This window comes from Pistacia vera, unplaced genomic scaffold (assembly GCF_008641045.1).
Source record: "Pistacia vera cultivar Batoury unplaced genomic scaffold, PisVer_v2 Contig118, whole genome shotgun sequence".
NCBI lineage: Eukaryota > Viridiplantae > Streptophyta > Magnoliopsida > Sapindales > Anacardiaceae > Pistacia > Pistacia vera.
In genome coordinates, this window is record NW_022195226.1 from 1511216 (window position 1) to 1529587 (window position 18372).

Sequence of the window (18372 nt, forward strand, 5' to 3'; positions counted from 1 at the left end):
TCAATTTATTATTTATTTATTTATTATTCAATTTCATCCCTTTTAGTTATTTATTATTTCATCATAATTGATTCAAAAACAATTTATTTTGACAATGTTAATTTCGACAATGTTAATTTATAATTAAATAAAAAAATATTTAATTATTTAAGTTTAAATTAAATTTGTACATTGTGAACATTAGACTAAAACTAAATTATCTCTTTAAATTAAAACCATTATAAATTTATAACTATCATTTTATTTATTTAATTGTTTAAGTTCAAATTAAATTTTCACATTGGGAAGCTAAAAGTAAATTATCTCTTCAAATAAAACCATTATAATTTATAACCATTCATTTATTTACAAATAATTAAAAATTTACAAATCACCCCCTGATGATTACCAAAACCCCCTTACATAATTATTATTACCCCAAATATATAAAAAATTAGGGGGCTAAATGGATATTAATCAAGCGTGCATAGGTTTGGTCCTAGAAACCAATTCTGTACAGGCCAGGCCTGGGCCCTCACAAAAGTGATAGGTTCAGGACCAGTCCCAGCCAATTTGGGCCCCACTTTCCACCTCTATAGCCAAACATATTTTTAATAAGATTCTCAGTAATCTTTAGGGGCATTTAGTTCGGAAATGTGGATTACTGGAAAGTTAAATACCTTGAAAATTATTGGGAATCTTTAGGAAAATGTGTTTGGTTAGTTGGAATAAATTGATGGGATGTTAATTATATGTTTGGTTGAGAGAATAAATTGGTCGGTATGTTATTAAATTATTAAATTGCCCTCTTTTTAAATATTTATATAATATTATTTTTTGAATATTTTGTTAACCCCCAATATTTTAGATTAGCTAAAACACCCCCGCTTATATAAAAATTTAATTATAACAAAATCACCCCACACCCCAAGCCTTTGCCCACCACCGCTGAAGTCACCTAGAGTCATCGTGAGTATCCCACCGTCATCGGAAGGCTCCGATATGGCCGTTTCTAGCCATATTGATGTTGAAAGAGACCCTCGAGTAGAATCTGGTCGAAAATGGCCAAAATAGATATGGTCAGATTTACTCCGATATGGCATTTTCGACCATCAATATGACAGAAACTGCCATATCGGAGCCTCCCGGTGATGGTGGGCTACTCATGATGAATCCAAGTGACTTCCAACAGTGGATGGCAGTGGTTTGGCTGGCGGCAAGCGATAGCAAGTGGGTGGGGGTGGTAGCTTGGGTGGACTGCAATTTGTTTGAATTCAAGGATAATTTTATCTAAAAAGCTAATTAATTGGGTGAAATAGTAAAAGCCAATTCATGTAAATTTATTTTAAATAAGGGTATTATTATCCTAAATTTTATTAATAAGGGATCGATTGTAACAAAATAAGATTACATTGGTAAACTTATAACCTAAGAAAATTGAGGTTATCAGATTACCTCCAATATTACAAAAGTAGCTACTATAGTATTGGAATATTACCGGAATCTTATATTACTTGACAACCAAACATGGTAATCAAGAATATAAGATAACATAACCCCATAATCCCATAACCCCCAACCAAATGCCCCCTAACAATATATAAGGTAAAACACTTCTCTCTCTCTCTCTCTCCTCTCTCTCTCTCTCTCTTCTCCTCTCTACTATATATAATATATATATATATATATATATATATATATATATATATATATATATAATATATATATATATATATATATAATGGTTTCAATTTATATATATATATATATATATATATATATATATATAATGTTTTCAATTGCTTCAATTGATGAAATAAAGATAGGTTGACAACATTTTTTATAACTTTCTCTCACAAACACAACGTGACAGTTTCGCAATTAATCAATTGTATTTGGTCAGATGGATCATTGTTGAGAGGTAAAACTTATTATAATGATCAAACGAGCTACCACATCGCGTTTTTGAGAAAAAATTAGTGAGAATGTAAAAGAGATCAAGAGTTTAGCTTCTTCACGTATCCATATGTAGGGCTGTGCAAAAAAAAACCGATAACCGAACTGAACCGAACCAGGATTTTCGGGTACCCGAAAATTCGGGTCAGTTTCAGGTAGTTTTATAAGATACCCAAATTTTCGGTTCGGGTATCGGTTATTTAATTTTAGGAAACCAGTACCAGGTTTTATAAAAAAAAAAAAAAAAGACGTCAGACTTTCAATTTTCAAAGGCAAACGCAAAAGCCCCAAATCTGAAATCCCTTATGCCCTAAAACTAAACCTGTCACTGCGTAAACTTCCACTCTTCGTCTCTTCCAATACTCAAGCCTGCAGGACCTGCACACAGCGCACTCAAACTCATCTCTTCACTCTCAAATTCAGATTCTCGCCTTTCCAGTCTCAGTCTGCATCTACACCACACACTCGCATAGCCGCACTCAATACCTATCTCTCTCACTCTCAAATTCTCCAATCTAGTCTACATCTGCACCGCACAGCTGCACTCGTCTCTCTCACTCTTCACAGCCGCACTCATCTCTCTCACTCTCAAATTCTCCAGTCTGCATCTGCAGTCTCCACTCTCCACTAAAGTCTAATATTTTTCCACTAATCCACTGAAATTTTTTCTTGAGACTGAAATTTTCTTCTTTAAGTTTTACATTTCTATATCTGGATATATATGATTAGATGTGGTTGTGGTCCATATAAATTTATTATTTGCTTCATCATTAGAAGTTTGTGCTAATTTCTTGAGTCTGTATATATAGGACTGCTGGAATGACATTATGCTGAATTTTCTTTTGGTTTCTACCAGGATAGATCCCCTGTGATCTATTTTGTCAAGACTCAAAATCGGTGCTCAATTGAAGAAAATAGTTTGTTTCCATTCTTCCAATATGATCTGCATCAAAAGAATTGGTCCCAAGGAATATATGATAATGGTTAGAGATTACTTTTTTGTTGGAATGTGTTTGATTAATGATTAGTATGGTTAATGATTTGTGTTGGACATTGTCGAATAATAGCTAAGATTGACAGATGACACACATGAATTTCAAAGCGAATAATTCTGCATTCTCCTAATCTGCTGTGTAATTTTAATGAAATTCGGGTAAGAAAATCGGATACCCAGTTTTGGACCCAAATTTCGCGGTACCCGTAAAACCGGATATTTTAAAACCGGCTCGGTTAGCAGGCATTTTTGGAGGTACCTGAATATTCAGATACCCGATTTTTGGTAAAACCGAAGCGGATACCCAGTTTGCACAGCCTACCTATGTGACAATGACAAACTAACATTAACATGTGCGTTTGAATGGTTCAAAACCAAAGATAATTTTATTGAAATTATCCATATGTGATAATTTTTTTTTTTTTTTTTTTTGGAGAAGAAGAAGAAGAAGAAAGATTTGGTAAATATCAAAAGTTAAGTCTCTTAAGTCAGCTCAGCTGAACAAACAAAACGTTGAAAGCAACAAGGCACTATCTGCAATTGTGCCACTTCAAGGCTCATCATCAATAATTCCCTAACAGATATATTGCTATATGATAATGTTTTAGTTGTTTCATCCCTAGTCATAACTTCCACGGAATCTGTACTTTCTTATCACTATTCGAATTGTATCATGTAACAATACAAATATTTTGGTAGCAAATGCCAAAAGAGTAGTAATTTGTTTTAAATAAATTTTACTTATTTTGTCTTTAGCTTAGTTGGAGTGTACCAATTCTGGATGGAGAGTTCTCGGACTAGTCAATTACGTACTTTAATTAATAATTAAGATGTAATTTCTGTTGGCTACAATCTTTATCAGGACCATTGTTTTCCATTAGAATATGGATTCTTGTATTCATTCATTTGTGAGAACAAAGAATTGATGGTTTGATTGTCATGCATGAAAATGCCAATGGATTTAGTTAACGGACTATTTGTTGAAAAAATTAAAATTAAATTCTAACATGTGCTGGCTGCTTTCAGTATCCCTTTAAACTTTTGACTGGTTCTCTTGTGTATAAATTAATATAAGAATAATAAGACCATGGATTTTTAGATACAATATTTATATTTATATTATAAAGTAACTCATCACTAATAATAACGAATTCATAAATCTAGGAATTTAATCTCCTAATTTCAAACTCAAAAAATTAAATTAAATTTTAACATGTGCCGGTGCTTTCAGTATCCCTTTAAACTTTTTGACTGGTTCTCTTGTGTACAAATTAATATAAGAAGAATAAGACATGGATTTTTAGATACAATATATTATATTATATTATTAAAGTAACTCATCACTAATAATAACAAATTCATAAATCTAGGAATTTAATCTCCTAATTTCAAACTCAAAAAATTAAAATTAAATTTTAACATGTGCCGGCTGCTTCAGTATCCTTTAAACTTTTTGACTGGTTCTCTTGTGTATAAATAATATAAGAATAATAAGACCATGGATTTTTAGATACCCTATTAATATTTATATTAAAAGTACCTCTTCACTAATAATAACAAATTCATAAATCTGGATTTAATATCCTAATTTCAAACTCATTTATAAATCAAACAAAAAAAACATTCATGATCTTTCATCAATTAATAAAGCACAAAAAAAAAAAAAAAGCCCCAAATCTTATAACTCTACTAACCTAGTAAAATTAACTCATAAAAACTCATCAAATACTAATTCTAAATATCAAGGAATTAACCTATATACAAAATTAAATCAAATCCTCAAATCTCTAAACTTAAGGTTTCATCAATTCTTTAAACCCTTCAAAATTAACTTAATTAACCGAATTTATTAAACCTAACTTAAAAGAATATTAATTAACCCATACTTCAAACATAACAAAATTAAATCAAAACCACATCAAAATCTAGGAATTTAATCTTTCAATTTCAAACCATTTATTAAACTCAATAAAAATTCATAGCTCATGATCTTTATCCATTAAGAAAGCTAAAAGAAATGATTTTAAAGCCAAAAAAAGAAGAGTATCATCTTAATTTGTAACCTTCAAAGGAATAACCTTTCTTCAGTAATCCAATTAAAAGAAGAAGAAAGATTGAGAAAAATGAAAGGAAATGAAAAAGGAGAAAAAGAAAAAAAATGTTAATTAATTCTAATTTTTGTGAGGTCAAAATTGTAATTGTATAATATATAAGGACTTCTTATTTTTTCCAAAACTTGAGTAGGTTGATTGAACCTACAATGTATATGCGACCACGTGCTTGAACATAAGGGTCGAAGGTCTTTGATGCTAATTAATTTAAAAAAGGTTTATCGGATTTCAATTTATTATTATGAGTTTTATGAACTTATATGGGAATTTGATTTGATATTTGACAAAGGAGAAAATTCACCTTACAAAGAGAACTGGAGAGCCTAGAGGGAAGTTGCCAAAAGATAGTCAGGGTTTATCTATGATTAATTTATTTGCTTATTTTTTGGTAGAGAAATGCTAATTTACGGGGTTAGAATTATCCTCAGTATTAATTTTTATATTACATTTTGTTTATATTTTATTGATAGCATCATGCTAAAATTAGAGAACCGGTGTTACATATGATAAAAATATATATGTACTTGAATAAACCGTTAGTATTTTTTTTCAAATGGCTGAAAGTACAACGATGAGAAATTTTGACCAAAGAGCAGGTATTTTTATAATACATCAAAGCTAAAATGATAAATTATTTGGCCAAATTGATTACCGTTCATTTAAAATGTCTATATTTTCTTAAAATTGGAGAAGAAATATCAATCTTAGAGGCTAAAATGTAATTTAACTTGAGGAAAATAATGAAGATGTGCATCTGGAACCTCGTAAGCGAAATGGGTTGGTGACAGAATTAAAAAATAGTTCAAAATCAAATTATTTTCCAGAGTTGCTTGAATTTAATTTATTTCCCAATCCAATCCAGTGATATTTGAGAGAGAACAAATTGAAATTTGCAATCTCTTTGGGGAGCCAAAGGAGGAGCTAAGGAAATTACTGGGGTAGATCCGTTGACTCGGAAGACCAAGAACACACCTTGATGCATGCAATTGCATGTGATAGTTTAAAGTTTTGTTTGGTCCATTTTTGTGTGCTAACTGCTCAAGATAGTGATTTCAAAACAAATCATAAAAAAGCTATGAAAATTATCCTGATTTTCATATTCTCCTCATTTGAGGTGCGGCGGCTAAGGTTTCCTAGCTAGATTACAGGGGTGTGTTTGTTGGATTATAAACTTACAAGGACTGATGTGTAATTTCTCTCAAGGGTTTCATGTGACTCAGACCGCCACCAAGGACCGGCCCCTTGATTGGGTCAAGGTTCGATCTGGTAATATATATATAATCGACAATGAATTAAGGTTTATTTGACCCGGGCAAGTATAAAAACATTGGTTATACATATGATGTATATATAGCTAATCTGACAATGAATTAAGGTTTAAAGTTGTTATACATGAGCACTAATACTTACAATTGAGTTGTATAATTGAGTCATACAAACAAACAAAAATAAATGATAGTAATCATTTTACATAAAGTTTATATAATTTTTGTATGTTTTTTACTTAATTGTAAGTAAAATATTATTGGTCATAATATGACATACTAGAATAAAGTTTTGAGAGGTATCTATATATATATAACGTAGTGGATTTTAAAAATGACCAATTCTTAAATTTAGGTCACAAACATGGAACTCAAAATAGTTAATATCATATTTAAATAATGACACTTTCTTTTTTGATATCTTACTTTGTATAAATATTATATTTTTTTAAGAGTCAAAAGAGTCAATTTTTAAGTAATAAACAAAAAATTGACAGATACCAAACTACAACTAAGGGTGTGCAAAAAAAACCGTTAACCGAACCAAACCCGAAAATTTGGGTCGGTTGGGTATTATTGTGATACCCGAATTTTCGGTTCAGGTATCGGGTAGTTATTTTAGAGACCTGGATACCCGGTACCGGTTTATTAAGAAAAAAAAAATAAAAAACCTAGTTTTTTAACCTATTTTCTTTTTAACTTTCAAAGAGCAAGAGGCAAACCCAAATCTAAGTATTTAAGTTATTAAATTAAAAGTTGATTTAGTATATGAAAGAAATTGTATTCGCAAATGAAATTTGAAAGAAAAAGATTAAAATTCATGTAAAATATTCAAATTCGGGTCATAAACCGAGTATCCGGTTTTTTATCTGAATATGGGTACTTGAAAAGAATACTCTTAAAAGCGGTTCGGTTTTGCGGGTACTCTTTTAGGGTACCCGAATTTTCAGCAAAACCGGTTCAGTTATCCGATTTTGTACAGTCCTAAATTATACACCCGCTGTCCTTATATAATACTGAGCTACCTTCTACTCTCTCTACAAGCGAAGACTTGGTGAAGTGAAATAGAGTCCACATTAATGGAAGATTTGGATGTAGTTTCTGAATCTCCTGCTCAAACGAAAAAGAAGATGATAGATCAAAGTCACCAGAGACACAGACAGAAATTTTTATTATCACAGTTCTAGATTAAAATCTGCATTTCTTTTTTTTTTTAAACTGACGTATGATGATGTCAGTATGCGGCATCAGCATATGACGTCACCCAGTGCTTGGCCGGGTTGGCCCCTGGGTCGGGTTTTAACACGTTGGAGTGAACAATGCTAGCCGTCCTATAATACTGAGACTACCTCTCTTACTCTCCCTAAGCGTAGACTCGTGGAAATAGGAGTCGACATAATGGATGATTTGGTGCAGTTTCTGAACCCTCTGTTCAAAACAGAACAGAAGTGATAAATCAAAGTTACCAGAGACAGATTTACCGCAGCCTCCAGATTCTAATCAAAGAGTCGGCCTGCTGAAGCTTGGAAAAGTGGGCTATGCTTGCTGCAATAATCCATGCAATGGTGATACTCCCTCTCTCTCTCTCTCTCAAACTCAGTGGTTTCATTTTGAACTGCGTAAATGTCTTATCGCGGCCATAGATTTGTAACGTGTGAACTTGTTTTACTCAAACTCAAGTTTTAGTTATAGTAATACTTCAGCCACCACGGGCGGAGACAGAAAAATATTTTTATGGGGCAAAATATTTCAATAAATAACGGGTTAGGAGTGATTGGGAAGTTACATATAAGGGGACTAAAGTGTTATGTTCGAAAACTAAGGCTGGCCAGAAAAGTTAAAACAAATTTATAGAGAATAAATTGATATTTTCTTGATAATTTTAAAAAAGTTTGTAGGGTCCAGGGTGGCTATCCGCCACTACTTTAGCTTAGGGACGTAACCATGAATCAACGTAAGGGGTTGGTTAAGTAATTAATAAAACTCTATGAATAATCAATAAATACAAAATAATTTTTAATTTCTTACGTTTCAGCTCTCGTAACTGCTTTGTTCCCGTGCCTGACGCTCGGTCAGGTTGCAGAAATGGTAGATGAAGGCAACATCAGTAAGTATTGAAATATTATTTTATTTTATCTATTTGTTTATGTTCCTATAAATCCAATTAATTTATAGATTTTTTACCAATTAAATTAACATGGTTTTCTGCTGCTTCAAATTAATAAGCATGTGATTAGTATAACGCTTTACAGGGGATGTGCCTGGCGATTGGCTTGGGGATAGGCTTATGCCGCAAGTGGAAGTATGGGTTATGTAAACAGACAGCCGACTACCGAACTAAACTGAGGAAAAGTTCAACCTTCCACAGAGTCCTGCACCGGACTGGGCCGCTCATTTATGCTGGCATTGGTGTGCTCTCTGTCAAGAATACAGGGAGCTTCAATCCAGAGGCTTCGATCCGTCTCTTGGAACTTCTCCTAACTCATAACATGTCATCATCCTATTTATCGACTAGTATAAGGTATCAAATCTATAACAAAGTATTCAGGGGCAGAGCCAAGATTGTAATTAAGAACGTAAGAGGTCACCAGATGATATATAAAATAGATTATGTACTATACAAAAAAAAATCCAACATCATTTACTTATAACATATATATATATATTATATATATAACAAGAAAAAACATGAAATAATTATTATTCATTAGTTTAAGAATTTTGAAACATATTTTTAATAGAAAAATCAAATTAATCATGATGAAGCTTTACATATGAAATCAATTATAATTAAGGAACAAAGAAACAAGTTTGTATTTATTATACGGAAAAAGAAACAATTTGTAAGTATTAAGTTTTAGCGTGTAAAAGATTAGAAGGAAAGGAGAAGAGAAACAAATGGCGCATATATATATATGATTAGCATTTATATTAGCATTTTCGAAACTTATATTTGATTAAATGTTATTTAATTCATTCCTAACTTTTAGATTTTATATCAATAAAAATATTTCCATAATGAAAACACAAGATAATGAGTTCAAATAAAATTACCCAATATCATTCATGAAATAAAATATGGGCTCGCCATTATAGGAAACCTCTATTAATTTATTATATTTGGTATATCTTGAAACTATTGCACTAGAGGCCTAACGGTGGCTCGGTGGCTCCGGTGCTTTAACTCATGGTTTTCGATATATACAATATATGAAGATAATGAGTTTATTAGTGCTTTAAAAGGTTGGAAGAAGAACGAAGACAAAGAATAGAGAAAAGGATCCGCAACAAACATGGAGCACCCAATGAACCAAAATGACGAAATGAGAAATTAAGTTCAATTAAAGTAGGAATTCTAGGTCTGTATTTCAAAGTTTCATCTACTTTATTATTTACGACTGAATTGTTGTTGCAGCACGTTGAAATAATAGCTGTAGCTTAATATTATCTAATAACTGAATAATGTTTGAATTTGAGTAAAAGTTGAATACAGCTGAACAATTGTAAATCTATTTATAGTTCTGTCAAGAAAATTGTTTCTTCATATCCTAATTAAGTTGATGTTGTTAAATATCTCCAATGGTCAATTGTTGTAGGGAAAGGTAAGAGACCCATAGGTTTCAAAATGAAACATGTACACCTTATCATTGATAGACACAAAATCTTAGTAGAATGGCTAATTTATCTTATTTTGTATTTTTCTTCTACAATTTAAAAAAAAAAAAAAGAAGGGCAATATATAACATTTTTCACATAATCAAAATATAAATAATCAAGGATTTAAAAAATTTAAAATTTAAAATTGTTAAGACATTTGGGAAATAAAATAAAAAACCAGCACCAATTAATCCACATACAAATTTCAATTGAGAATAGAGCACCGGCAACCGTAATTAAACTAAAAATGAAAGTCAAGTCAAAGGACGATGCTTGTTGGTTCCAGATAAGCATGAAGTGAAAAGAAGGTTGAAAAACGAAAGGGAATCCAAACCACATTCCACATACCAGGAGGACGATACTTGTTTGGTTCCGATAGACGTCCTCTTTATCCATGCGCTGTTTGTACTTCACGGACGGAAAAATTATATCTCTTTCCATGTGGACGCATAGAGAATTACTAGCCGTCGATTTGCGATGATCGGAAGCGTAGTTGGAAGTGCGTGTGGGAATGTAAATGGGGGTTGCGTACGATGTGCCGACTCGTCTGAATGGAAGTCACACCACGTGTTGCGGCTACTGTTCATTGCCTTTTAGTACCAACTTGCATCCTCTTGTTCTTTTAATGTACCTTATATTCGAATATTAATAACCATTTTGCCCACGCTATAGTAATTTCACGAAGTATTAATGACCAATAGAAATTTAAGAGGACGGCATAGAATGAATGTCTGTCATAAAAGACTGAAGACCACCTCTGTTTTTTTCCAACGTTTCAACTCTTGTCACTATTCTCTTCCCATGCAGAGATCGTCAACGATGGCCACACCTGTAAGTGTATTATTTATTATTTGTATATTGATTGGTTCCGAGGATCGATTCTAATATTAATTTCATAAGTGTTTAATATTTGATTGTGTTATCTGAAAATTAGCATGTGGGATGAGCAGAATGCTATATATATGGGCGGATTGCGTTTTGCATAGCGTCACCATGCATAATGTCATGCACATATGAAACCAAGCTCAGGAACAAGTTTGGGCTTCCGGAGGCTCCAACACCCAACTGGGTCACCCATTTTCTTTGTGAATGGTGTGCTCTTTGTCAAGAATATAGAGATCTTCAATCTGGAGGCTGGGATCCTTCCATTGGTAAATAAAATGGCTCATATCTTACCATCAATTGTTCAGCTTTGGTTCTAAAAACCTTACCAAAGAGTTGACTATCTTTTTCTGTGAATTGAAAATGTAAACTAAAGTGTACAAATGCCATTCAAAATGATGATATATTATGAATTTAAAAGATGTCTTCTACTGCTTTATATGTTATAAAAAATTAGAAACAGCCCATAACTGCTTGGTGTTTTTTGGTTTGATTGATTGCTGGGTATGAATCATGTTAATATGATGCCTCCAGGGAACCAAAAAATGATGGGTTGAAGAGAACTTCTGGATGGTGGCTTTCAATTTAGTTTTTTTATTGTAATGTTCCAAGACAAATAAACGAAACCCGCTTTGTATTAATTTGAATTTTCGAAGCTGCCCATATATTAAATTACTCTACCTTTTTCCTTTCGGAGACCTGCAGTATTTTCTACAAACAGTTGCATTCTCTTGTTACTATTAATGTTCTTGTTCATTTTAAAATTTATATTTTTACACCATCGCTAGCCGCCGGCGAAATTCATCATATCGGCACAAGACTGGCAGGATCTTGCCGGTCGTGTGCCGATAAGGACGTTTCCGGCCATAGATTTGTGATCCATGGCCGGAAACGACCAGATCTGGCCGTTTCACGGCCAAAGATGTGGCCGTGAAATGCCACAGATTTGGCCTTGAAAACGCCAGATCTTTGGCCATGAAATGGTCGTCGTTTCACGGCCAAAGATCTGGTCTTTTCACGGCCACATCTTTGGCCGTGAAATGGCCATATTAACGGCCAGATCTAGCCATGAAATGACCATATTCACGGCCAGATTTGGCCTGATTAGGCCTTATCAGTGGCGGCTTCCGGTGGTGGTGGTGGCTGCGGCGGTGGCTTGGGGTGAGTGGTGGTGATTTTGTTATAAATTAAAGTTGTATATGGTTGGGGTGTTTTAGTAAAATTTCAAATATAGGGGGGTTAAAAAAATAATTTAAAAAATAATAATAAAAATAATATTATATTATATTATTATTTAAAAATGAGGGCAATTTAGTAATCTATATAACATACTCACTCATTTATCCTTTAAACCAAAAATATTATTATAACATACCTATCAATTTATTTCAACCCACCAAACATATTTCTCTAAAGATTCACTAGTAATCTATCTTTCCAGTAATACAACATTTCTCAATAATATAACATTCCCTAAACCAAACACACCCATAGTAATTACTGTTGGTAATATAGTAGGTAATCTGATTACTTCCATTTTCTTAAGTATTTTAAGATTACTTGGTAATTTTATTTTTATTACAATTTTACCCTTCACCATTAAAATTTTTGAACAATAATGAAAAAATTACAAAAAAATCCAGGGACTATTTTATCCTTATATACAAAATTTTAGGACATAAATACCCTTGCACTTTGAAAATATTACCCAAGGGTGGTGGCCAAATCCGGCCACCACCACTACCAGCCACCAAAAAACACTGTCGATGGCTGCTGCCGTAATGGCACACGACCAGTCGGATCTGGTCGATCTGGTAGTTTTTGGCCATATATCTGGCCGAAAACTACTAGATCGTCGTAGATATGGCTAGAAAAGGCCAGATCTACAGCTTCTAGCCGTTAAAGACGGTTTTTGCTAGATCTATCATGGATCTGGCTAGAAATGGACATATCAGCACATGACCGACCATATCCGGCCGGTCGTGCATCGTTACAGCCATTTTCGAAGCCGCCGACTATGGTGGTAGGCGGCCGACAATGGCTTGGGGTGGGTGGGGGTATTTTTGTTAAGTTTTAACTTTTTTTGTTGCTGGGGTGTTTTAGTAAAATTTCAAATGTAGGGGTTAAAGAAAATTATTCAAATAATAATAATAAAAATAATAAAATATTAATATTTAAAAAGGTGGACAATTTAATAAATTATACAACATACCCACCAATATATTCCAATTAATCAAACACATTTTCCTAAATATTTCTAGTAATCTTCAAGGTAATTTATCTTTCTATTAACATTAAATTTCTAGTAATACTATATTCCCTTAACCAAACACACCCTGAAAGGCCTTAAAAATTATTAAATATTGTTCATAAAGTTTTATCTTTAAGTTTAATTTATTAAAAATCTTGAAACTCTATTGTCTTAGAGTCTCAAAAAGAACCCTTATAGTTTGACACAATATTAAAAGAGCCATTATAGGGAAACTCTGTAGTTTGACGTGATTTAAAGAACCCGTACAATTTTGCTTTATCTTGATAAACCCCTCTAGTTTGACATATTAGACGACCCTTTCTATTTTGATTTGTACTAGATAAAACCCTATAGTATGACACAAATCAACAAACCCTTATAGTTTTACTTAATCCATTGAAAACCCCTAGTTTGATGAAATTTAAAGAGACCCATAGTTTTACTCTAACTCAGAGAAACTCCTATATTTTTATGTAATAATAAATAACCCTTATATTTTTGGTTTATCGAAGAACTGCTCTATTTTTAGTTTATCTTATGAACACCTATATTGTTACACTATATCAAAGGAACCCTATAGTTTGACGCAATAAGAAACTCGAGTAGTTTTACATTATCTTAGAGAAACCCAAGAATTTAGTACCAAAGAACCCCTATAGTCTGATTCTTTCCAAAGAAACCCTGATTTTTAACTTCTCATAGTACTCATAATTTGACACTTTTACAAGGAACCCCTAATCTTTGATATTTTGGGACCTCTTAAGCTATAATATAAAAAACCCCTATAGTGTCGTATTTTTCCATGGATGTCTCATAGTATGATGATGTCAGTCCAATTAGATGAATCCAACGGTAATTAAGTATAATCTTAACATAATTTATATTAAGATGATATGGCTATAGAATAAGTAAATATCCAATGTGCATGTATCCTCTAACGGTGGTACAAATATGTAAGCACAATATCCATACATAGACTCATTCACGTCCTTTACACCTTTCTATAGATAGTGTCAAGTAGGGGTGAAAACCGAGTTGAGCAGCTCAAGCTCGGCTCAGTTTTTTTTCGAGCTTGGCTCGATAATAGTCGAGTCGAGCTCGAGTTTGAGCTACTCGAATACTTAGTCGAGTCGAGTTCGACCAGGGTACAACTCAACTCGAAAAGCTCGCTAGTTTTTCCAAGATCGAGGGTTAATTTGATAGTTTTTAAAGTTATAGGGGTCATATAAAATTTATAAGTTTTAAAATTTGCAAATCCACCCCTATTGAAATAATGTAAAACACGTTGGGAATAAGAAACTAGAATCCCTAAATCACAAATATCTCTTTCTCTCCTTCTTCGTTGTTTCACTTTGAAAACCGAAATCGTAACTTCCGTTCACCATCTTTCCCGTTGCCATTTTCTTCCCTCTCTATCACTAGTCGCCATCTTGCTTCATCTCCTCTCAACTCTCAACTCTTATTTTCTCTACTCCAATTCTCAAACTCTCTTCAATTTCATCCATTATTCAATTTATTATTTATATTTTTTCATTATTCAATTTATTATTTATATTTATTTATTATTCAATTTCATCCCTTTTAGTTATTTATTATTTCATCATAATTGATTCAAAAACAAATTTATTTTGACAATGTTAATTTCGACAATGTTAATTTATAATTAAATAAAAAAATTATTTAATTATTTAAGTTTAAATTAAATTTGTACATTGTGAACATTAGACTAAAACTAAATTATCTCTTTAAATTAAAACCATTATAAATTTATAACTATCCATTTATATTTATTTAATTGTTTAAGTTCAAATTAAATTTTCACATTGGGAAGCTAAAAGTAAATTATCTCTTCAAATTAAAACCATTATAAATTTATAACCATTCATTTATTTACAAATTAATTAAAAATTTACAAATCACCCCCTGATAGATTACCAAAACCCCCTTACATAATTATTATTACCCCAAATATATAAAAAATTAGGGGGCTAAATGGATATTAATCAAGCGTGCATAGGTTTGGTCCTAGAACCAATTCTGTACAGGCCAGGCCTGGGCCCTCACAAAAGTGATAGGTTCAGGACCAGTCCCAGCCAATTTGGGCCCCACTTATCCACCTCTATAGCCAAACATATTTTTAATAAGATTCTCAGTAATCTTTAGGGTGCATTTAGTTCAGGAAATGTTGGATTACTGGAAAGTTAAATTACCTTGAAAATTATTGGGAATCTTTAGGAAAATGTGTTTGGTTAGTTGGAATAAATTGATGGGTATGTTATATTAATATGTTTGGTTGAGAGGAATAAATTGGTCGGTATGTTATTTAAATTATTAAATTGCCCTCTTTTTAAATATTAATATAATATTATTTTTTGAATAATTTTGTTAACCCCCAATATTTTAGATTTAGCTAAAACACCCCCGCTTATATAAAAATTTAATTTATAACAAAATCACCCCTACCACCCCAAGCCTTTGCCCACCACCGCTGAAAGTCACCTAGAGTCATCGTGAGTATCCCACCGTCATCGGAAGGCTCCGATATGGCCGTTTCTAGCCATATTGATGTTGAAAAAGACCATATCGGAGTAGATCTGGTCGAAAATGGCCAAAATAGATATGGTCAGATTTACTCCGATATGGCATTTTCGACCATCAATATGACCAGAAACTGCCATATCGGAGCCTCCCGGTGATGGTGGGCTACTCATGATGAATCCAAGTGACTTCCAACAGTGGATGGCAGTGGTTTGGCTGGCGGCAAGCGATAGCAAGTGGGTGGGGGTGGTAGCTTGGGTGGACTGCAATTTGTTTTGAATTCAAGGATAATTTTATCTAAAAAGCTAATTAATTGGGGTGAAATAGTAAAAGCCAATTCATGTAAATTTATTTTAAAATAAGGGTATTATTATCCTAAAATTTTATTAATAAGGGATCGAATTGTAACAAAAATAAGATTACATTGGTAAACTTATAATACCTAAGAAAATTGAGGTTATCAGATTACCTCCAATATTACAAAAAGTAGCTACTATTAGTATTGGAATATTACCGGAATCTTATATTACTTGACAACCAAACATGGTAATCAAGTAATATAAGATAACATAACCCCAATAATCCCATAACCCCCAACCAAATGCCCCCTAACAATATTATAAGGTAAAACATTCTCTCTCTCTCTCTCTCTCTCGCTCTCCTCTCTCTCTGCTCTCTATCATATATAGATATATATATATAGATATATATATATAATTTTTATAATATTTTATATATTTAATATATAATTATATATATATATGTTTTCAATTTATATTATATTCTATATATAATATATTATATAATGTTTTTCAATTGCTTCAATTGTGAATAAAGATAGGTTGACAAACATTTTTTATTAACTTTCTCTCACAAACACAACGTGACAGTTCGCAATTAATCAATTCGTATTTGGTCAGATGAGATCAATTGTTGAGAAGGTAAAACTTATTATAAATTGATCAATTACGAGCTACCACATCGCGTTTTTGAGAAAAAAATTAGTGAGAAATGTAAAAGAGATCAAGAGTTTAGCTTCTTCACGTATCCATATGTAGGGCTGTGCAAAAAAAAAACCGATAACCGAACTGAACCGAACCAGGATTTTCGGGTACCCGAAAATTCGGGTCAGTTTCAGGTAGTTTTTATAAGATACCCAAATTTTCGGTTCGGGTATCGGTTATTTAATTTTAGGAAACCAGGTACCAGGTTTTTATTAAAAAAAAAAAAAAAAGACGTCAGACTTTCAATTTTCAAAGGCAAAACGCAAAAGCCCCAAATCTGAAATCCCTTATGCCCTAAAACTAAAACCTGTCACTGCGTAAACTTCCACTCTTCGTCTCTTCCAATACTCAAGCCTTGCAGGACCTGCACACAGCCGCACTCAAACTCATCTCTCTCACTCTCAAATTCAGATTCTCGCCTTCTCCAGTCTCAGTCTGCATCTACACCACACACTCGCATAGCCGCACTCAATACTCATCTCTCTCACTCTCAAATTCTCCAATCTCAGTCTACATCTGCACCGCACAGCTGCACTCGTCTCTCTCACTCTCAACAGCCGCACTCATCTCTCTCACTCTCAAATTCTCCAGTCTGCATCTGCAGTCTCCACTCTCCACTAAAGTCTAATATTTTTCCACTAATCCACTGAAATTTTTTTCTTGAGACTGCAAATTTTCTTCTTTAAGTTTTACATTTCTATATCCTTGGAATATATATGATTAGATGTGGTTGTGGTCCATATAAATTTATTATTTGCTTCAATCATTAGAAGTTTTGTGCTAATTTCTTGAGTCTGTATATATAGGACTGCTGGAATGACATTATGCTGAATTTTCTTTTTGGTTTCTACCAGGATAGATTCCCCTGTGATCTATTTTGTCAAGACTCAAAATCGGTGCTCAATTGAAGAAAATAGTTTGTTTCCATTCTTCCAATATGATCTGCATCAAAAGAATTGGTCCCAAGGAATATATGATAATGGTTTAGAGATTACTTTTTTGTTGGAATGTGTTTGATTAATGATTAGTATGGTTCAATGATTTGTGTTGGACATTGTCGAATAATAGCTAAGATTGACAGATGACACACATGAATTTCAAAGCGAAATAATTCTGCATTCTCCTAATCTGCTGTGTAATTTTAATGAAATTCGGGTAAGAAAATCGGATACCCAGTTTGTGACCCAAATTTTCGGGTACCCGTAAAACCGGATATTTTAAAACCGGCTCGGTTAGCAGGTACATTTTTGGAGGTACCTGAATATTCAGATACCCGATTTTTGGTTAAAACCGAAGCGGATACCCGATTTTGCACAGCCCTATCCATATGTGACAATGACAAACTAACATTAACATGTGCGTTGAATGGTTCAAAACCAAAGATAATTTTATTGAAATTATCCATATGTGATAATTTTTTTTTTTTTTTTTTTTTTTAAGAAGAAGAAGAAGAAGAAAGATTTGGTAAATATCAAAAGTTTAAGTCTTCTTAAGTCAGCTCAGCTGAACAAACAAAACGTTGAAAGCAACAAGGCACTATCATGCAAATTGTGCCACTTCAAGGCTCATCATCAATAATTCCCTAACAGATATATTGCTATAATGATAATGTTTTAGTTGGTTTCATCCCTAGTCATAACTTCCACGGAATCTGTACTTTCTTATCACATATTCGAATTGTATCATGTAATCAATACAAATATTTTTGGTAGCAAATGCCAAATAGAGTAGTTAA